Genomic DNA, 24,430 nt, shown 5'->3' with positions numbered 1-24,430 from the left:
CTCCAGACTAGCTTAGTCTCAATTTTGTGCTTTGATTTATCATAAAAATGCTTTATCTTTCGAATGGCCTCCTCCAATGATTTAGGCTCATCAAATTCAATGCTATCTTTGAGTGCAACAGGTAACCCACTAACAAATATTTGAATCTTAGTTTTCTCCTCCTTGTGGTAATGCACATACCTCAATAGTTCTAAGAACTTACTAGTGTACTCATCATCTATCATGGATCCCATATTTAGTTCATAAAATTCTTTTTCTCTGTCACCAAAGTACCTTTCAGACAAATACTTCTTCTCGAATAGTCACTAGAATTCACTCCAAGCCAGATCTTCCTCGTCTATGTCTCTAACATTCTTCACATCTTCCCACCAAATGTTTGCTTTACTTTAAGACTGAAAGTATCTACTCTAGCTTTCATGTTCTCTGAATAATCATGAAACCTAAATAATTTCCTCATGCCAAGCAACCATGCCTCTGCATCATGTGATCTCTTTATCTCTCCATCAAAAGTAGGTGGCTTTTCCTTCTTAAATTCATCTAAAAAATACCCCCTATCACTCCTCCTGTAAGGATGATACCAATGATGATCGTAGTGCATATCTGAATCAAAACTAGAATCATACCTATCTCTATCCCTTCTCCTCTATGGAGTGTCCAACAATCTGCCATCTCGGATTTTTTCCTCTCTATCTAATCGGTGACCACCATGCAATTTATTGTCATATTCCCCATTAGTTTTATCTTCCTTCTCATGACTGATCCAAAGTGGTCCTTGTCACTGCAAATCCGACAAGCTTTGAAATATTACTACATTCACCTCTACTAACTTTTCCTGTGACTGTATGATTCCATCATTATCTTCCTTACAACTCCTTATCTCCTCCTTTAAAATTCTCAATGTAACTGCCAAGTCAGAGGGGTTCCCAACACCACATTGTTCTTCAGATTCGTAGAGAGAGTATCTATAGCCAACCATCTTTCTAGCCATTTGATATTTCTTCTTGCAAGGCATAATATGTCATATAAACTAAATCACAATAAATCAACGTACCTTAGTATAGCTTGGGGAGGATACTTGCCTACAATATTACCAAATAAGCCTGATACATGTATAACATAATCATAATAGAATATCAACTCATAAACATCACTCTAACTAGGTTCTAGTCACCAATGCAAGGCCATATCAACAATGCATGCTATGACCTTGTGCTTGACAATGCCATTGCCCCATTGTACACATTGCCACATGAAAATTGCAATATGCATAAGCAATGCCAAAACAACTACCAATACGCATAACCACCTCTAGTCGAACATAATCTATCAGTTTCCTTCACCCCTGACTACTTAAGGAATGGAATGGAAAGGCTTACCGGAAGGGACCGAGCGTTAAGGCCATTTGTGAACTTAGGGAATTCACTTAGGTTCTTGTAATCAACCTACAACACTGATGCATGTAATCAAAATATTCAAAAAATGTAACCTAACATACAAGGATGTAAGTAGGTATCATGAAATCAACATTTAAGTGACATATAAACCATATATAGTCAGTCACATACTCATTTCAAATATACTTCATGAAATCAATATCAAATTCTCTGTGATAACCATACTACAACCCTAATTCATCATCAAGCAAATGCAACAAGTATATAAGTGTAAGATACACACATGCAACTGATATGCATGCATGACCAACATGAATTCAACCCATTCAGTTTGAAAGTTGAACCATGCTCTGACACCATTTTGTAACACCCTCCTCCCACATCTACCCAAGCAACCGGCCAACCGAGTTAAACATGTGGCGAGAGGCCACTATGATAAGATTCAACCTCCTTGGTGACTTTAAGGAAATGGAATCAATGGAACATTACACACATTCATCCAATATCAACAACAGAGCCTTCAAGAGACAAGTCAGCCACCGAGATAGCTTGTCCCTAGGTCCCACTACTATTTGAGAAACTTAGGGTAGGGTAACGCTCCCTAGACACTACCTAGGCGAGTTATAACGCTCCCCAGACACTACCCACGAGAGTTAGTCTCTCAAATAATGCTCTGTTTTGATAGTGTTCCCAGATTTGAGCCATCTTTTTGGGCCCAGAGCCCAGGACACTGCCCAAAATGGAATGATCACTTAAAATTGGTAATAATATAAGGAAAAAATGATGCAAAAGCAATAAACTGAACAAGACCATAACCAAAACCCTACTGGCCATGACAGGTGTTTCGTCAAACATATCATGGACATGTAATCTACAGGTATCAATAACATAATTAAGTGTAGGTATCTCATACTTATCTAAGAATTTCTATGAAACCTTGTTCCCTCATGCCATTTGCTCCAATATCCTCAATTAATTCATAGACACATTATCCATTCACATACAAGTAAAAACATGTTGAGAACCATACATATTTGTTTTCATAAAATGTGCATATAACTAGCATAATAGGAACACAAATACAATAAACATATCAACCATCAAATCCATAAATACATCAATACCTTTACATATGAAAATCAAGGTAATGGATTTCGCATTAACAAATGCAATGAACCAACTAGAGATGGGACTACCACGTTCCACCCGACCGTAGGATGGCTAAGCCAAATATCTCCTCAGCGATTCACCTTCGTGTCGTATTCCAATCATTAATGTAGGATCTCATAGAACACATCAATCAACACTCATCCAAGGCTTCTAGAGGCCATCCACCTCAACCCATCAAATAGTGATTCCACCTCACTATCATACATCACCAAAAACCATCATCAGATTGGTCTCCATCCAAGCCTTTTAGGGCTTCCTTAGCATTTGTCCATCCAATCCTTCCAGAAATAGTAACTCAACCCACAGCTTATATAGGGCTTCCAGAGTGTTTGTCCAACCACAACTTCCAAGACTAGTAACTCAACCCACCAAGGGATTCTAGAATGTTTTTCCAACCAGGGCTTCTAGGACTAATAACTCAACCCGAGTTGTTATAGGGCTTCCAGAGCATTCTTTCAACCAATACTTCCATGACTAATAACTCAAGCCAAGCTAAGGAAACATGAGAATCAACCAAAACAAAAAATTGAAAGTAAACCCACAATCACCATGGCTATCCAAGAAACGGCAAGTCTAGGAAACCCATTGTAAATCCATGCAATCCTCCATGCCAATGACATATCACAACCAAGAAACCACATGCATATGTCACGCATTCTAAAAACTAGTGAAGAAATCATACATGCAACTCGGTACCTGCAAGAAAATCTAATGTAGTTGTTGATGCTATTGCCTTCTTATGCTTTCCTTCTCTTCCTTTGCCTTCTTGCTCCAAGAGTCCAAGTATTCCACACCCTCCAAGAAAGAGAATAATGAGAAAGCTCCAAAATTGAACAGATAAAAGGTTATAACCAACTGATCCTCAAAAGCCTTTTTATATATGAGGCCTCTATTTTCTTCATTTTCCATTATTTTCCTTCATTTTCCTCCTCACATGCAACATGTAACCTTTCACCTCCTTTTCTCCTAATTTCTTTCATTTTCATAATTAAATGTGCCAAAATTCCATTTTGCCTTTTAATGCCTTAGCCATTTCCTTTTCCAATTTCCATCGCCATAAACGATCAAAAGAATGCCCCCTAGGATGTCTTGCGCAACATTTAGCTTGGAATAAGTGTCCCGGTCATATATGGTTATTGTTTTTAACATTTATTAAATGGAATTTTCACCATGGTTGTTACACAGGCAGTGTTGACTTTAACATTCCACTATTGGGTCCAGTGGTTGTCATCGTTGTATATATGGATGGAACTTTCACTTTATATAATATAACAGAGCCAACACTTCTTCATGCATATGTTGTTATTGTAGTTTGACTATTCTCGTTACTTTAACAATGTATGTACGATTATATGAATCTTGTTCAGGTCATGTTGTTGGTTTAATCCATCACTTTGGATTGTCAACTATTCTGCTTTCTAGCTTGTCATGTCATTTAGCTCATGTGTTCATTTCAAGTTGTGTATTATTTTAGACTTCTAAGGGGCACACTTCCTTTTTCTCCTCCATGTGTTAGAACCTCCCGATGCATCTCTCTTGACTCACTGCAAGATCACACACTTGCTTTCAACAACAATATCTTGCTTACCTATGTGCATTATTGCATTCAAGGCATAGATTTACTACCCACTACTGGGAATCCTACTCCAAACTGTCTGAGGTCTCATTGGGGCTTCTTACCAGGGATATCCCCTGACATGTTGGCAGGTCTAGCACCACCAACATTTCTGGCGCTAGAAGGAGGCTAGATGACAAGTTGAGTCCTCAAAGCCTGTTTTGAATCTTCACACATCTTCCATGATTTATGTTACAATTCATCCTCCGACATGTCTTTCTTATGGAGAATATTTTCAAGTATCAGAGGATCTTTGAAATGACTTGTCACATAACACATATGATGGTGAAGGTGGGGTAGCCTTTCTTAGACATGCAGTTTCCTTCACAAGCTTCTCTGAAAGGCATGAAATCCAAGAGGATTATGTTTCCTACTCACTACTCACATCCATGCTTCGAGGGCATGCACTACAATGGTGTGTCACATTGCCTGCAACATTTATTCACTCTCTCTATGACTTGGTTGGAGAGTTGACACGTTCTTTCTATCGTTAATGTGACCACAAAGCACTCAATAAAAAAATTCTTGAATTACGAAAAGCACCAGATGAATCTGTTGAGATATTTCACACACGCTTTTGTAATCTTGCATATAGATTTCCTGGAGAGAAATTGATTGGGAATTTATCGATGGAATATTTTAGTATCTTCTTCACATATCTGAAAATCCACAAATCTAAGAATCATTCTAACCCCTCCTAGCATACCTTGGCGTTAGAGCTACCAAATCCAAGGTAGACAAGGTCATTATCACAAGTGACATTCTATCCTCTTCTCATCAAACAACTCTAGCTCAACAATGTGAGGTGGGAGAAGGTGTGCACCCATATGTTGAATTGTCACATCCTCCCACCCCACCTACTCTAGATATCTATGCAGATTTGATTGCAAGGTTGTTGGTTTTCACATGAACCCGTTCTCTCAACCTCTATCCTCGCATTCTGTTGGTCCTCTAGATTGTACTGTGTTGTCTTCTCCCATTCTGGACTCCACATGTTGTGTTCATGATGATCAAGTTTTTGATAGATTTGATGTTGTGCAGCTAACCAATGTTGTCATTTATGATGAGTGTGTGCGGGAATCTAAAGAAGAACCTATGGTGAAGGATGACTCCCTTCCATTCACGCCTTTGTAGTATACCTAGGGGGGATAATATGGGGTACAAATGGAGGTACCCAAGGGAATAATGTAATAATGGGATGGGCCATAGTAATAAATAAAGTGGTTAACCCATATCATGTAAGGGACCACAAGTAGTTAACAATAATGTAATAAGCCCATGGTATTAGATAGATGGTATTGAGGGAACCATGGTAATGACCCATGGTATTGTATGTATGAGGCCTATATAGAGGCTAGAGACTCCTTGTTGAGAGGTGTCAAAGATTATTGTATGAACAGGCATATGGCTTATGGAGTGCTCTCCTTCCTTAAGGAGTGATTGTATGGTGTTGCCCTACCTTAAGGGTTTTACTAATAAAGTGAAGCATTTCTATATTCAAATCTTTTTCTTTCTTAGGTTTATTTCTTGGGTTATTTGCATTGTCTTATATTTTCATATTAGATCTATAACAAGTGGTATCAAAGCACTTTCTTGGGCAAAAGTGGAGAATTTTTTATTAATTTTTTGCAAGAACTTTCTGGGGTGGCAATTTTGTAGAACAGATCTATATTTTTTGGGGGAAAATATGTAAAATCTAATTGCATATCTGGATTCTTTGTGAAAAAATACCCAAGTTCAAAAAAAATCGGCCAAATTGGAGTCTGGATGAAGGAGATGTCACTGCCCTAAAAAACAGTGCTGTTGCAGACATTTTTTGGGGTGGCGAATTTGCAGATTAGATCTGTATGATTTGGGGGAAAATTTACAAAATATAATTATAGTTCTAGGTTTTTGATGAAAAAATACTACATTTAAAAAAGACAGTCGAATCAGAGTCTGGATGAAGGAGATCTCGCTGATTTAAAAATTAGTGCTGTTGCAGACATTTTTTGGGGCAGTGAGTTTGCAGCACAGATCTGTACATTCTGGTGCAAAATCTACAAAATCTAATTGCATATTGGATTATTTGTGAAAAAATACCCAATTTCAAAAAAAAATTAGTTGAATCGGAGTCCAGATGAGGGAGATATCGTTGATTTAAAATCAGCTATTTTTTCACCAATTTTTTGTGACGGTGGGACAATTGCAGTGCGAATAGGAAATTCCAATGCCTAGATTGAGATTTATATCACATGGGAAGATGCAGAATGGTTGTTCCATTTCCGAAAATAGATCATAATATGGATTCTGAGAAATATTGACTGAATTGTGGCCATTTCAAATTTTCGCCAAGTAAGCGATTTGTTTTCAAAAACCCTCTTCATGGCTTATAACAGTAAGTTTTTTATAGGAAAAAATAATGGGTCTTCTAATGAAAATTTTATAGCACATCTTAAGTTTAACTTCCCAGGGTGTTGGAAGGACAAAATAGGGTATTATTTGAAAAATGAGGCTACTATATGGTGGAAATCACTTGACAGTGAGATTCTGAAGTTATGTTGTGCTGACGAAATTGAAGAACTACTTTTGGACAAATGGTCTCATACTAGAAAGGAGAGCACTCCACAAGTCATATGCCTGTTCATACAATAATCCTTGACACCTCTCAACGGGGAGTCTCTAGCCTCTATATAGGCCTCATACATACATTACCATGGTTCCCTCCATACTATCTATCTAATACCAGGGGCTTATTACATTATTGTTAACTACTTGTGGTCCCTTACATGATATGGGTTAACCACCTTATTTATTACTATGGCCCATCACATTATTACATTATTCCCTTGGGTACCTCCCTTTGTACCCCATATTAGCCCCCCCAGGTATACTACAGCCTCATTCGCTTTATCCTGATATCCCTTGTGATTCTACCACTTTTGGTTTTCCTTGTGAAAACACATTGCTAGATGTTTCTACTTCCGATCATTTATAGGACACACCAAATGTCAGTCTGTCATTTCATAGTAGAGAGAACACATCTTTGTTTGCAAATCCACTCAATCCTTAAATTTTTATTTCCAGAGACGTGGAGGGTGAAAATTCTTGTTTTTCATCAACCCCTCTGCATGATTCATTAGATCATGGGGATGCTGATGAACATATCGAATTTTCTGATCATGGTTGTTGTGAACTCTTTACTCATTCATTCGATCACGATGTTGATTATTTGTTGATGATCTTTCTAAGCCAATGGCCTTGGATGATCTATCTATTAATGAAGAGGGAACCCCTCAAACTGTCGAGGCACTTCAGCCTACACTGATGGTTATGTCAAGCCCTTGTTATCCTGAGTTCACCTCCACTTCCAATTAGAAATTTGTTGAAACACCTCAAGGTCCTCATCACTCTCCTGTTCACATTAAAGATCAATCTAGTTCACATATTTCACTCCCTCCATCTAAATCACGTGATCCCATTGCTCATGCATTGGAGGAGTCATACACAATAAGCACTCTTGTGAATGTAAGTTTCTTCTTTCTTCATTTTTTCTTGTCAGTCAAGGTTAAAAGAGTGTATGTGCTTATCGTCTGCACACAATGTGAAGAAATTTTGAATAATTTAACACATATTCAATGGAGATTATCCTGATCATGTACTAATGCGGAAAACATACACAATACATAAGCTCCTCTACGTTGATCAAGAATATAGCAGCATCAATAACAATAAAACATCAAGAGCATTCACACATTAACACAGTATGTATCACGGGGAAAGCATCTCGCTAAAAACCCCACACTATCTGTATATTAATGATTGAGTCATGTAACATTACACAGCATAATACTTCTCACAAGTATCTCCGCCTCTGTTACACACAATACAGCTCAGATCTGATCTCCAAATCTCTTCCACTGCTTGCCTGCCTCTCCTGCTCAATACCTGCTCAAGAACTGATGAGAATTGCTTCCCAAACTCGATTTTCACCTGCAAAATAGTCACTCACTCTTTGTGGACGTGAGCAAAGGCTAAAATGCGGGCCAAATACATGAGCAAACTCATTGGCATACTCAATCCCTTGATTGTGCAAGATCTGGTGCACAACTATAGTCACAACTGATAGCAATCTGATTCTCTACCACCTGTCCCTATTGAACTGAACATGCACTGACATGCAACTGAGTTAACTGATGTATTCTTTAGTTGTATTATGAGTTAATAATTAGTTTAACAACTCATCATTAGTCTATCTGTAGTTAGACTAACTACAACCAGTTTAACTAAGTTAAACTGAACACAACTCCATCAACTGTACCTCCAGCCCACTAAACTCAACTCACTTGAGTTCTAACTGAAGTCATGCATGCAACAACTCAACTGACTCATAAGAAAAACGAATTTCCTTCTGACAGCTGCATGTGCCACTTCCGTAGCTCAAACTGAAGTGCTCCAAGAGAATAAGATTAAGTTTATAGTCCAAATATTATTGTGAGATAATAATATTTGACTTTTCTATTTTTGACAGCCAGTCTAAAAATAGACTTGATCACTCACACTGTGATCACTCACACTTTCACCAAAAATAGAAGTCCATCTATTTTTCCCAACTTGATCAATCATCCATAAACATAGACATGATCCATATGTCTAAAAATAGACATAGTCTAAAAATAGACTTGCGCCAAAAATAGCCTGCGGGCCCACTTAGTGAAGGCGACTCTTTTCACTAAGCTCCATCATCTTGTTGCAATCTCAACACTCCCTCTCGACAAGATATGGATTATCAGCAACCCCTATCCTGCCTCGGTGGTACTCGAATTTGCTCCTGGTGAGAGCCTTCGTCAGAATATCAGCATCCTGATCCTCCGTTGGAATGTACGAAAGTAACATGATCCTCCGCTGCACACAATCTCTGATATGATGGTACCTGATGTCAATATGTTTAGATCTATCATGAAACACAGGATTAGCCGAGAGTTTAATGCAACTCTGGTTATCACAGTAAATCACAGTAGGATCCAAATGAGAACCGAACAAACCAACTAGGATCTTCCTCATCCATATAGCCTCGCATGCAGCCAAACTTGCTGCCATATACTCGGCCTCCGCTGAACTGAGTGCCACAGATCTCTGCTTCCTGCTGTACCAAGAAACTGTTGTCGATCCGATACTGAAGACCCCTCCTGATGTGCTCTTTCTGTCTGTTGGGCTCCCTGCCCAATCTGCATCCGTGAAGCCACATAGCTTCACCTCATCCTCCTGTCTGTACCACAAACCATATCCCGATGTGCCTCTCAAGTAGCGCAATACATGCTTGCCCGCCTTCCAGAAGAGCTTGGTAGGCTTAACCATAGCTTGTGAAAGCTGGTTAACTGCATAGCATATATCAGGTCGTGTATTGACCAAATACATCAGCGACCCCACCAACTGTCGATAAACAGTGGCATCCACTTCTTCTCCCGAAGTGGCATCCTCCTTCCTCCAACCTCCGGGAAGAGGAGTATCAACAGGCTTGCAGCCATGCATGTTGAAATTCTCCAGTATCTCCCGAGCATACTTGCCCTGAGAAACAAACAGTCCACCACTGCGCTGCCATATTTCCAATCCTAGGAAATAGTGAAGGAGGCCCAAATCCTTCATCTCAAACTCTGTAGCAAGATCCTTCTTGCATGACAGTATCAACAGCTCATCACCCGTTAGAATCAAATCATCAACATACAGTACAATGATAAGCAACTTACCCTCCACCACAATCTGGTATAGGTTCGGATCCGCCTCGCTCTTGGAGAATCCAAGTCCTGTGAAATAGCTGTCTATCCGTGTGTACCAAGCACGTGGTGCTTGCTTCAACCCATACAGCGCTCTCTTGAGCCTGCACACATGCGACTCGCTGCTGAAGACTTCAAAGCCTTCGGGTTGCTCAATGTACACCTCCTCCTCAATGACTCCGTTGAGGAACGCAGTCTTCACATCCATCTGATGAATGTGCCATCCCATCTGCGCTGAGAGAGCAAGAATCGTCCGTATGGAAGAATACCTTGCGACAGGTGCAAAGGTCTCCTCATAATCGATCCCCTCAATCTGTGAAAAGCCTCGGGCAACAAATCTTGCCTTGTACTTCTCCACACTCCCGTCAGCTGCCTGCTTAACTTTGTAGATCCATCTCGAACCTACCACTGATTTCCCTTCCGGTCTAGGAACAATCTCCCATGCACTGTTTCTGACAATAGAATCATACTCTTCCACCATGGCGTCTACCCATGCGGGATCCTCCACAGCTTCCTTGAAAGAGGATGGCTCAGTCACAACACACTTGCTCATAAGAGCCATGTATCCAGTGTACCGATCAGGTGACTGTCTCTGCCTGCGTTGGGTTGTAGGTGGTCCTACAACTTTCTCTGCATCTTGAGCCAGTCGCTCAGCTTCTGTCAAGCGCTTTCGCCCTCTGATGGTTGGCGCTGCATGAGTGGTCTCTTCCACTCCATGAACCTCGTCCTGTGGCTGATCCACGTCCTGAAGCTCATCCTTAGGAACTAATAGCTCCTCATCTGCATGCAAGTGTAGCTCCCTCTCAAGCGAACACTTCATGGCTTTCTCCTCCTGAAATTTTATATCCCGTCGCACAACAGTTTTACCACTGTCTGGCAAATACACACGATAGTTGTGGGGCGTATCAGTGTACCCCACAAATATCCCAACCTCTGCAGTCGGCTCCAACTTCTTTCTGGCATCCTTCGTCACATGCATGTAAACGTTAGCACCAAAAATCCTCAAATGAGAAAGATCAGGCTTCTTACCAGAATAAGCCTCCTCGGGTGTACTCATGCCAAGTATCTTATGAGGACAACGGTTCTGCACATAAACTGCTGTATTGCATGCTTCCGCCCACAAGTGAAGGGGTAGGCCCTGATCATGCAACATTGCCCGTGCAGCACCCACAATCATTCTGTTCTTCCGCTCAGCTACCCCGTTCTGCTGTGGGTTATGGGGAGCTATGAGCTCTCTACGAATCCCTTCTGCCTTGCAGAAATCCTTGAACTCGTCCGAGATGTATTCACCACCATTATCGCTCCTAAGAGCCTTCACCTTCTTCCCCGACTCCTTCTCGACCAGTGCTTTGAATTCACAGAACTTTGAATATGTCTCGCTCTTCTTCTGCATGAAGAAGATCCAGCACTTACGAGAGAAATCATCAACAAAAATCACATAATACCTGTGTTTTGCTGTCGAAGCAACTGAGAAAGGTCCACACACGTCTGTGTGAATTCTCTCAAGGATCGTCGTGGCGCGACTATCCTTCTCGTGAAAGGTGGCTTTCACAAACTTCCCCAAAGTACACCCCTTGCATTGATCTGACTGCGCAAGTGTGCCTTTAGGAAGCCCTGTAGTGATTTGCTGCAGTATCTTCAAGGCTCCATGGTGAAGGTGACCCAATCTCCTGTGCCACAACTCGCCATCATCCCGGCTCACCAATCCTTCTGCCTTGCTTGCCATTGCTGTGCATCCATCTACATGCAACTGATAAAGGTTCCTCACTCGAACCCCTATCTTCTGGGTCTCACCAGTTGTCTTGCTGCGCAGGAAGGCCTTTCCCTCACTGAAAACAACATCATACCCCTTGTCTTCTAACATCGCCACTGAGATGAGATTCTTCTTCAATCCTGGAACATGCATGACTTCCTTCAATACAAAGGGTTTACCAGACTCCCTCTCAAAGGAAATGGTACCGATACCGGTCGCACTGTATCTACCATCATCACCCATCTCGATGTGCACTCCAAGATCTTTGTCCTCCAGATCAGAGAACAAATCTCTATCTCCCGTCATGTGAAAAGACGCACCACTGTCCAAGAACCACACTGATCCCATCACACTTGAAACCAAGCATGCGATCAATGAAAAATCAAGCTCAAACTGAGAAGCTAAAGCCTCTCCCCCTGCAGATCCAGCAGCTTGCTTGTTCTTCTTCTTCTGCGGACAATTTGTGGCATAGTGTCCGTGCTGGTGACAGTGAAAACACTTCACTTTGGACATATCCTGCTTCTTGCCTTTCGCACCGGAATGAGAAGATTTCTCGTTCTTCCCCTTCTTTGCTTTGGCAGCCAAAGCACAATTCTCTTCACCAGATACCTTTGATGAAGATCCATTCTCACCTTTATTGTTATTGAGTTTATCCTTGAGCGCCAGGTCGCTCTTGCTTTGGAATAACATTCGCAATCTGTTGAAAGACATTTCAACAACACTGTTGCAAATTCGAATTCCACCAGCAACCAACTCAACTGCTTCCGATCAACCCTCGCTTGATATCCTGTAAAAATCTCTTCTACAAATCAAGCTGCTCTGATACCATGTAGAAATTTTTTCTACAATTATCTAGTTCGCTCTGATACCATGTAGAAATTTTGAATAATTTAACACATATTCAATGGAGATTATCCTGATCATGTACTAATGTGGAAAACATACACAATACATAAGCTCCTCTACGTTGATCAAGAATATAGCAGCATCAATAACAATAAAACATCAAGAGCATTCACACATTAACACAGTATGTATCACGGGGAAAGCATCTCGCTAAAAACCCCACACTATCTGTATATTAATGATTGAGTCATGTAACATTACACAGCATAATACTTCTCACAAGTATCTCCACCTCTGTTACACACAATACAGCTCAGATCTGATCTCCAAATCTCTTCCACTGCTTGCCTGCCTCTCCTGCTCAATACCTGCTCAAGAACTGATGAGAATTGCTTCCCAAACTCGATTTTCACCTGCAAAATAGTCACTCACTCTTTGTGGACGTGAGCAAAGGCTAAAATGCGGGCCAAATACGTGAGCAAACTCATTGGCATACTCAATCCCTTGATTGTGCAAGATCTGGTGCACAACTATAGTCACAACTGATAGCAATCTGATTCTCTACCACCTGTCCCTGTTGAACTGAACATGCACTGACATGCAACTGAGTTAACTGATGTATTCTTTAGTTGTATTATGAGTTAATAATTAGTTTAACAACTCATCATTAGTCTATCTGCAGTTAGACTAACTACAACCAGTTTAACTAAGTTAAACTGAACACAACTCCATCAACTGTACCTCCAGTCCACTAAACTCAACTCACTTGAGTTCTAACTGAAGTCATGCATGCAACAACTCAACTGACTCATAAGAAAAACGAATTTCCTTCTGACAGCTGCATGTGCCACTTCCGTAGCTCAAACTGAAGTGCTCCAAGAGAATAAGATTAAGTTTATAGTCCAAATATTATTGTGAGATAATAATATTTGACTTTTCTATTTTTGACAGCCAGTCTAAAAATAGACTTGATCACTCACACTTTCACCAAAAATAGAAGTCCATCTATTTTTCCCAACTTGATCAATCATCCATAAACATAGACATGATCCATATGTCTAAAAATAGACATAGTCTAAAAATAGACTTGCGCCAAAAATAGCCTGCGGGCCCACTTAGTGAAGGCGACTCTTTTCACTAAGCTCCATCATCTTGTTGCAATCTCAACACAATGTGTTGCAACACAATGGTACATCTATAGAATGCCTATCTTTTGCATTTACTCTTTTATTTTTTGTGGATGATTTCAAAATCTTGGCATGTTGGTCTTTACTGTCTTATCTTTTTTGTTTTCTGGTTTACATGCTTATCTTTCTTGTTAATTGTGCCTTCACCAACATGGGCCAACCAATGCACCGGTGGCTACATTGGAAATATCACTTTATGTTTTAACGTAGGAGTAGGAGTAGTGTTTGCTTTCTTGATTTGCTTTTCTTTCTAGTTTTATTTGCTTTACTTGCATGTCTTTCTTTGCATGCTTATTTTTCTTTCACTTTACCTCTGCCCTTTCCTTTCAAGTTTGTTTGCTTGTTTGCACCCATAGGTTATTTTTACATGAAACTATGTTTGGCTCTTGAGACAAGACAGGAAAATATAAGAGGACTTGTACAACTATCAACATTTGGTCATAAGTTTTCCTCTCTCTTTATGAAGAGCTTGTTGTTTTCAATCAATGATACCATGATGGAAAATATGTTCTGTTCAAAGTGAGTCTTGGTGAAAACACAACACTTTCACTATTAACTAGTACCACCTAGTATAATTGGTTTTTTTGGGTTAACCCTTGTTAGCTCAGTAAAGTAGAGTAAGGTGAGGGGGGAAACATTAACAAGTATGTCAAAAGTATATATAACATACTTATCTAAAGGGAAAACCTCCTCTATTCTCAATAAGTCGAGATCAATCTTCCACCTCATGAAAAATAAATAAGTTCATATGCACAGTTCTTTAAAAATGAAAAAACTAAAAAATGAATAAGGTGAAAGAATAGAAAGGCTTACTGTGTAGAGAGGTGATGCAAGTAACTCCACCGCAGTACTGTCCAGGCTCGCTGGAAGAGGAGCGATGCTTGTGTTCCTGCATGAATCTTTAGGGGTATTGTCCAAGCCTACTGATAGCATAGCAACACCAAAGATGAAACTAAAACTATAACATATATATTACTTGTGCACCAATATACCCCTCATCCCCAATTGAAACAACTCAGCTGACTTGTCTTGGTATGTGTGCTAACCGATCAAGAGAATGGTAGGGACTACATCTTTCACTCAAGCTAGTGAGGAAGCAATGATGATCAAATAATTGAATAATACTTCTGGAAGGGTTAGACTCACTTCTCATGAGACGAGGTCCATACAGATCTGGATTTCTACTAGTGTGTTTCCAATGTTGTAGCGACTACAACCACCCTCCAAAATTTTGGATCACATGCAAATTTCAGAATCTATCATGGATCCTTTGATTGATCGTTCCTTGGTCACTTATTGGTAAGCCGATGATCTCAAGCCCCCCTCCTTGATCTTAAGAGTTGTTCACATTCTCATCTTTATGCACCATGTGCCATATTTGGGAATAGGGATTATTGTTTTTCATGCAAGGGGATCGTTGTTCTGCTTCAAGGGGAAATCTTGTGTGTATGGTTGTTCTCATTATATAAACATGTTTCACACTCACTTCATGCACTCTTGTCACAAAGGTTAGTGCATCAAGAAAAGTATGTCTTATACATTCTGGATGGTCTATGTTCTATCACTAAGTATTCAAGTGTGTGATCATAGTCAAGTTCTATCATTGTTTACATCAGTTTCATTAATCTCACACTTAGCCAATTTTTCGAGCAACCTAACCTCATGCAGCTTTCAAGAATTGCACACTGCTTTTGCAACCCTCAAGATTTTTCCCTTGCCTATTGGAACTACACAATGCGCAGAGACCCCAACCTCCCTTGGCATCAAAAAGTGGAGAGTGGTTTCCTCCAATGTCCTTCCCTCAGCTTGATCCCACTTTATTTGGAAACTACACAGTGTTATCCCTCAGCTGACCAGTTTGTCTTGCACCCTGAAATTGCACAGATGTGTTCTCCCAGGACTCATACCGTAGTAGTGTCTTGCATCTAAAAACTGTGTAGTGTTGCCCCTTAGCTGCCCAGGCTGCTCTACATTTAGAAACTACACAGAGGTGTCCTCCCAGGACCCCATCCTGCAACAGTGTCCTACATCTCAAAACTATACAATGTTTCCCTAGCTGTACAATATGCCTTGCATTTAGAAACTGCACAGATGGGCCTCTCAAGACCTCATCTTGACTGTAGTCACTACCTGTTGAAACAGCGTAGATCTATCTCTCAGTGACCACATGGAAATATGACATGCTAGATTATTCTCAAGGAGTTAAGGAGAAAGGCCAAGAAACCAAGTTATGACAAAATATGGAGACTGCATGCAAACTCTGTCGGATGCATAACTGCCTAGAGGGTGAGTATGGTAAGAAAAGTACACCCTTTTGAAGTACATCTCTTAGTGTAGCTTGAAGTACTACTTATCATTGTTATATCATTTTATCTTAAATAACATGCATGTTTGCAAGAACTGAAAGTCATTCCATTTGTTTCATCTATGTGCCTTGCTTCATTTTCACTTGTTGGATCAGCTGTCATCTTTTGACATGTTGATTGCTATGCCATGTTTATGATCTGATTCTGGTGATTTCGAAGGTTTTTCTTTGTGTTTTTGGTTTGTCTTAGCTATGTGAACACACATTGCATTCACACACAAATTTGTAAGAACTGTCGTGCAAGTGTTGCCACGGTCATCCTAAGGTCTATCACAAGTGTCGCGCTTGCCTCTTTCAACTATAGACAGTCCCACAAAGGGTCATGCTTTGATATGTTTTCTCAGTTGTTAGTGTTGTCATGTTGCCAAAGTATGTTAAATGTGTGATTACAATGTCGAATCATCACAAGTTCACTTGCCTCTCACTCTTCGCCATTTTCTTGGAAATATCTTGACGGAATAACTTCACTTCCCCGGACCCTAACTGAGTTGCCTTGCACAGTCTCAACCTTTAGTTTTGTTTCTCTATTGTTTGGAACTATGCAGTTCTTGAGGTTGTCCCTTGGGCCAGCTGCATTCCACAATCCCATAAATGAGTAGTTGTCTTCCTTCCCAAAAGTACGTAGAAACTACCCCACAACCTAACTAAACTGCACATTTCTCAAGAACATCCATGAAGCCTCCCCCTTACCTTTCGAAAGCCTACACTACTTTGACATCTCGGTCTGCATTGTTCCCTAATACTACGTAGACATGCCCAGCTGGTCATATTCTATTAGCACTCAGAATGAACCTCAAGGCTGAGAAGAGGCAATTCCGAGGTAACCACAGACTAAGCTTTTGATTTGGAATCTAGCCCTGCTAGACTAGAGAGGGCTCTCTCTTTACCAGCAAAATGTGGCTGAAATAACTGAATCTTAGGATAGCTATGAAGTACGGGTATTTGATTGAAAGTTGTGGGTCAAAAACAACAGGAGAAGGGATCATTGGGCTATGGAATCGAGGCTAGTTTCTGCCAGCAAACGTGGGGAAAAGTAAGTGCAATGTTCATGGTGACCGCCAGTATTGTAGAAAGAATGCTGCAACTCCTGGGCTACCAACTTTACTTTTATCAACCTGGTAGTTCATAACAAACTTGGAAGCATTGATGCTATATGCACAAGTACTAGTTCTCGTTGTAGGTTGTCACTTAGTCAACCAGCGCAAGATCACTAGGAGCTCAAGCCAACTTCTATAGATTTTAGAAGAAGTTCTATGTGTGATAAAAGGAAAGAAAGATTACTCTACAAATGCTATTCTAACTGCAGAAAGGAGAAAGACTAGAATGTAAAGCAAAACCTAGTAAACCCTAATTAACAAGCTAATTTTACTTTTGCCAAAAACACTATGAAAACCATGAAAGAAATGCCATTACCTACTCAAGGAAGTAAACAACATCTAACCATGCTATTTCTGGAAGTAAATAAGAAAAAAACATATTTTTGGATTTTGATGTGTTTTTATGTGAATTTAACATGCATCTAATTTATTGTGTGTGAGTGTGGCAGCGAACAGGTGGTGGTAAAGGGAAATTTTGGAGCTTCGGAGGATGTAGGATGGTGTGGATGGGTCCTAGGAGGTCTTAGGTGGAATTCTGGATGCTTTTCCCACACTCGGGCTTCAAAATAAATCCTATAGGAAAAACTACAGGAGGACACAGGAAAACTACAAGAGGAAAATAGGGAAACTACAAGAGGCCTACAGGAGGAGGCCGAGAGCAATTTTCACTGTTTTGAGGGTGTGAGAGTGGATGGAAAAGGTGGATGAAGGTTGGAATGAGGTGTTAGGGTGCCTAATTTCTACCATGAATCACCAGGAGAGATAAATATGATTGGGTTTGCTCAAGGAGAGAGGAAGAAGTTCTATGAAAAATGAAGGAAACTAAGGCAAAATTGAGGTGAGGTTTGGGAGACCTATAGGGCATGGATCAGATGGAGGTGTGAATTTTGGTAAGCTAGCCTACCACTGGAAGATATCTTCTGCATAGAAATTGACAACCAACCAAGAAAATCAAGCAACCAATGAAGTGAGTGCATCCTAGGAAAAACAGAGTTTTGCATTAAAATGGCCTAAACTATGATGTATAAAAGGAAATACTGGGAAATGTTGTAAGAAAGGAAAGCATGAAAAAGGACTATTGAAAATCAGGAAGTGAACATGATAAATAAGATCTAAAGCAAAGTAAAACTGGACTATCAACCTACTAGAGAGCTGCAAACACTAGAAGTCCTAGGAATGAGGAAAATCTGTGTTTTCGGGGCAGCAAGAGAGTGTTTGCTTCAAATCATGGTCCCAGAGGGAGAAAGAGAGGCCAAGGCACTATTTCTAACCTTTTGAATCTTGTCTGATCACTTCTTAACCTGCTACAGAAATCACAAATGGAAGCAAGCTACTAAATCATCAAAGGAAACCTATTCTTAACCATAAGAGAAATACATCTAACAGCAAACTAGTCTACAAACTGAAGTAAAGCATATAAATACAAGTAAAGAGAAGCTTGGCTGCTTGGATTGGGACCTAACCCAAGAGCTTCAGCCCTGTGAGGTAACTCAGTGCTAGCTCAAAAAGGATTCCATCTTCATTATCAAAAAATAACAAGATTACATAAAATTGTCATAAAATAGTAAGCTCGAAATTTGAGCAGAGTTTACACAAGAAAAAAAAGTCAACCCTAGTGAGGCCCTAGGCCTCTCTACTTATACATATAAATCTACCAATAGCTTCCTTAAAAGCAGGGAGGCTTGGCTCCCAAAACTCAAGATAACTATCAATCATCTTCCACTTTCTCGGCTGCCTTCTAGTGCATGATTCGGCTGGTTGTACTTCAAGTTGAATGAAGGGGAATTAAAAGTGAGGAGCAATAAATGAGGGGGATTCTCTCCTATAAGTCCTCTTCTCTGTCTACTTCATGTTATTGCTGCAGTTTGACCACTATATCCTTGACTTTGACCTTGAAATCCATCAATAATCTGCATTAATTACATGTTAGACCACATGGCATAATAACTAACTCAACTCACCCTATAAGCATAAATATAGTCAGAAAATCATACAATAAAGTAAGAGAATGGTTGATTTGACTAGGTTAGGAGGTAAAATGAGCTCATATAATTACCCATTTATGAGGCTCATCATCACCCCCCTACTCAAGTTGTTGCTCATCCTCTGAGAAACCTAGTCAAGCTCTTGGTCTTTCATGGCCCTGGTGGCCTCCCTAGAATTCTAGGCTTCTGGTGTGGTCTACTCATGTTCTCCATAAAATCCTGCCTTTATTTCTATGTCCTTCCACTACTCCTTCTCTTCTTCTTCTCTTCTGCCTTCCAGGATGCCTAATATGAGTGGAGGACTTAGTTTGAGGCCAATCCAGTTGACCTTCAGCTTTTGCATAGAGTGCTTGTACATTGGCACTCTTTTCAATGCCTCCTTCAACCTCATGGGGGAATGGTATATTCTCTGATCTGCAAGCTGTGGGGTAGTTTGTTCCATCTTCCCATGTATGCATGCACACAGTCATCCCCAAGTAGCCTAAGCATATCTTCAAAGTGTGCAATGGCTTGTTCTTGATTGGCTAGATATTTAGGGGCAATCCGAGGGTCATTGGAAAGCAGGTTGTGTGTGCTGATGAGTGCCATAGGTTCTGATGGCTCAGCTCTTATCATCAATGGTTCATTCTGCTCTTTTATTAACAATCTTTTCATTTCTTCTACCCTCAATTCTTCATGGTTCATCCATGATGCCATGGCCATTAATTGAAAATCCCCTAGCTTGGCATTGGGCTCCAACACATTTAGGTCTATGAGGGCCATGTTGTGTAGATAGAACTTTGCCATCTTTTCTTTGTCCTCAGAGGTGCTTTGGTCACACAAATCCATGAACTGCCTGTAGTCTTGGAAAGGCATTATGCCTCCTTGTGCCAATTTTTTATTTGGAATTGAAGCCATTAATCCTTCAAATAGAGGCCATAAGATTTGGTTGGTGTTCTGCATTGTAATGCTTCTATGGATAAGCTGGCCATGTATGCAAAATTAGTCTCTTTCTCCTGCAGCTGCCTCCTTAGTAATTCATTCTCATTCTCAAGGTGGCTTTTTGTAATGGCTTCTCTGTCTCTGAGAGCACTCAATTCCCTACCCATTTCCCTGAGTTTGTCTTCCATGTGGCCAATACCCTCAAATCCTTTGGACTTGGCTATCTGCGTCCACCTATGCGTTCTCACTCTCTCTTTTTCCAATTCGAAAAACAATGGAATTGCAAATTTATGTGGGATTATCTTGCCTCCATAAAGTAGTCTGTAATAGGAGTTAAGATTAGGCTGGGGGTCAGGTTCTTGTAGCTCTTGTGCTTCCTCTTTCACCTTTGGCTATCCTCCTATCTTTTCCTCAAGTTTTTGTGTCTCTTGTAGTTTGGACAGTGTCTCCTGTAGGACTGTTTTAGCCTCCTGTAGGTCTAGTTTGGGGTCCTATAGGATTTCCTTTCCCTTCCATCTAGAAGATCTTGTAGTCCTCCTTTCATAGGTTATGGGTGTCTTGGAAGGAGATTCTTTCACCTTGGAAAATGGTGAATCTTCAATGTTAATGGGAGTCTTTGATGAGGGTTGAGGTTTGCCTGTTTAACTCCGATACTCTTCCTTGCCCTGAAATACATGGAGGTTTTTCTTTTCCTCTTCTGCTTCTACTTGACTGGTGTACTGAGGGCAGTGAGGGCAGTTGTTGCTTCTCCTTCCAAAGTTTCAGTGGACTCTTCTCTTTGATCTTCCCTCTCTACCTCCTTTTCTCCCTCTTCTGTCTCTTTTTCCTCCTCCTGCTCTGTCTCTTTTTCTACCTCCTGTTCTATCTCTTCAACTCTCCCCTCCTATATTTCTTTTCTTTCCTCCTTCCTCTCTTGCTCTGCTATGTCACCACTGGCTTCATCTTCTCCTCCATGCTGTTCTCCCTCCTCACTGACATTAGGATTGACATCATAGGTAATTCCTTGATGTCATCCTCAGTTGTCATATCTTTGAAAACTTCCCATGCTATAGGGATTGTAAGGGTATGGAGGGCTTCTTCTACTAGGATCTTGATTAGGCCATGATAAGTAGCTGTTGTGAATTTCCTCCTTGTACCTTGGTGTTGGAGTCAATGAGGGACTAAAGGAGAAAGTAAGGGATACTGAGCTTTTGATGTGTTGGGGTATCCATGCCATATCTTAATTCTTGGAGGATTCTGAAATGATATCCATAAACAATGTTGTGCCTCCCCTCACAAGAAATGTATTTGATCACTTGGCAGCTAACCTCACCCCAGGGATATGGTACACTAGCCCTCCTAATTCCATTTTTGTCTTCAATAGGGGTTTCATTATCATGGAAAAATTTCTTCTTGGCAGCTTGGCCAATTATTTTCTCATCTTTCTTCCAAGGCAGCCCAAGAGGAAGGCTAGTGACCCTACTAATGAATTTAGGGGTTATTTCAATGGAGAGGCCTCTAATGGTTACAATAGCATGAGTTCTTGTGTGAGGGACCAAAGAGAGAGAAAATTCATCAGCAATTTCATCATCAAACACTCTAAACTTCTCAAAGAAATTCATCCAGTTTTCCCTTGTAAATATTTCCGCCACTTGAGGATGTGCATGGAGTCTAGTGGAATTAGTGGGCTCTTTTCTCATAAACCCCCCTGTCATACTGCTTCTACTTCTTTTGAAAAACCAGATATGGAGGTGGAGACAAAGAATTTCGAGTGAAATAGAAAAACAGAGGGGACTGTGTTTTTTTTTTTTTTAACATAATTTTTTTAATGTATTTCTACCCTCTCAAAGACTCATTTTATCTTCAATTTGAGACCAACTCTTTCACATGTTGATATTCAACTGAGGGCATTCATGAACCTACCTCTTCAGACTAAAATTCATGTCAAAAATCACATTTCCTCCCTTAAAAATGACTCACTTCCCCTCCTGTAGAAGCCCGTTGTCCCTCCTATAGATTTCCTGTAGGTGCTTCTGTAGAAAACCTGTAGGGCTCCTGTAGAAGATGCCGAGAGAAAAAAAACATGGAGGAAATCGATGAAGGATGATGGATACGAGGTTGTGGGGGCATAAGAAGACTACTGTGTGGCTGAGTTACAAGGAGAAATTGAAGAAAAGGTGGTGAGAATGTGCAGGGAGGAGTGCTCATTACCTTTTATGGCTATTTTCGGTTATGAGTGTTGAGCTGGCAAGGTGTATGTTGCCTGGATTAGGACCGTTGGTCCCCACCTACTTGGTCATCATGACCCCCCTCATAATCATCCCCTCATTACTATATCAGAGTTAATTCTTCCTCCCACTACTTGTCCTTCACATCTTTTGCTTGAGTTGATTGTGTGCACGTGTGGGTGATATCTCGGTTAAGTGGAGTCAAGTAAATGAAGATGACCAAGTTAACTGGCCACCTTTCCCTCTTTTGATTTCAACCATATCTTTACCTTCATATGATTCCTAATTACACAAATGCAGATAGAGGAGTGGCTTAGCTACTTACCTGTAATCCAAGTGTATTTTCTGCCATCGACTGTGAGGTGTTGTGGCTTTCTCTGTTGCATGCCTTCATTTTCCCTCATGCATGTTGTCTCTGCTTGCTGATGTGTTGTGTGTTTTTGTAGGTTCTTCTTTTGCTGGAGTTGAGCTGCATGTGCCTTTTCAACCTTCAGATGTGCTGTCCCTTGCTGCTGGTGCTGGACTTCTATGGGATCAGCTACTACAGGAATTCCTACAGGAGCTCCTATAGCTACTTCTCCCCTTGAAACTTTAGCTATTTCCTTGTGCTTGGAGCTCGATAATGATGTCAGAGGTGGAGATGAATGATGAAGGAATAGTAGGTAAGCTTCAAGTAAAGTTAATGGTGCCTTTTCCTCCTTTTTTTTTTTTTTTTTCAAAACTGAAAAACTGTTTTTCTATGTTTTTTCTTGGAAAGGAAAAAAAATAAAAATAATAATAATGATGCTTGGAGTGTGATGCAGGCTTGGAAATGATGGCAAGGAGGTTTGAAGATGGTAAGAGGGATTATAGGTTCCTCATGAAGCTTTTCTTGTCCCTCAAGCTACCTCTTGTAGACACTTTTGGCTCTTTGTAATTCCTACAGGCGCCTCCTATAGAAAAACAGAGCCTCCTGTAGAAAACACGGTTTTGGAAGAAGAGGTACAGTGGGGTGAAAGAGATGCCAAAAATTATGGAGGAAGGTGTGGAGAAGATGAGAAGGATGCTGGTATGAATGTCAGGGTCTCCTTGGCACCTTCTTCTTCTCCCTGTAGTCCTCCTGCAAACTTGCAATGCAATAAAAATTCATTTTTTCTTTCTATCTTTTTTTTTTAAAACAACTAGGGCGCCTCAGAGAGGTTTTCACCTTAATTGCCTGCCCTAGGTACCTCCAATGGAGGTTTTCACCCAGCGATATTATTCTTTTCCCCTTTTTTCTAACATCACTGGACCGCCTCAGAAGAGGTTTTCAACCCAATGATGGGACTCAAGCGCCTCATGGAGATTTTCACTTGAGTCCTTATTTTTTCACTTTTTTCTTCAGTGAGTGGGTGAAGTGGAAGTTAAGACATGCTCCACTACCATCACTGTTTTATTCAAATCTTCAATAAACTCTCGCTTGGAGAGGGGTTTCTTGTAGACTTTCAACCGATGTCTATTGACAAGCATGGGGATGGCTTCATCATCAATGGTTCTGATTAGAACCGAACCATTGTCATTACATTTCTCCACAGTGTAGGGTCCCAGCCATCTTGTCCTCTGCTTGCCTTTGAAATATTTGTATCTTGAATCATAGAGTTGGCCCAATCTCCCTCTTGGGATTGCTTCTCCCTGATATTTCTGTCATGCCATATCTTTCTTTGAAGCTGAAATACCTCTGTATGGAGAAGGGCTTGCAATTTATATTCATCCAATCCATTGAGCTGAAGTAATCTCTTCTTCTGTGCATGGCTGAGGTCTAGGTCTAGCTGAGCTGCAATCCTTAGGGTATTGAATTCAAACTCTATTGATAGCAAAGCCTTCTTCCCATAGACTAGTTCATAGGGTGTGAACCCGGTGGTGGTCTTCCATGTTGTGTTGTAGGCCCAAGTGGCCTCAACTAATCTATCCACCCAGTATTTTCTGCTACTTCTAACTACCTTAGTTAGGATTCCTTCCAATGCTCTGTTAGTGACCTCCACTTGCCCATTGGCTCGTGGATGGTAAGGGGTGGAAGTCCTGTGCTTGATCTTATGATGTGTGAGTAGGTCATCAATTAGGTTGGAAGTGAACTGACTGCCTTGGTTTGTGACCAACTCTCTCAGATACCCAAACTTGT

This window comes from Pinus tabuliformis, chromosome 6 (genome assembly GCF_031772625.1).
Source record: "Pinus tabuliformis cultivar Carrire ecotype Pingquan chromosome 6, CPIR1, whole genome shotgun sequence".
Classification (NCBI taxonomy): Eukaryota; Viridiplantae; Streptophyta; class Pinopsida; order Pinales; family Pinaceae; genus Pinus; species Pinus tabuliformis.
This window is presented reverse-complemented; position numbering follows the sequence as displayed.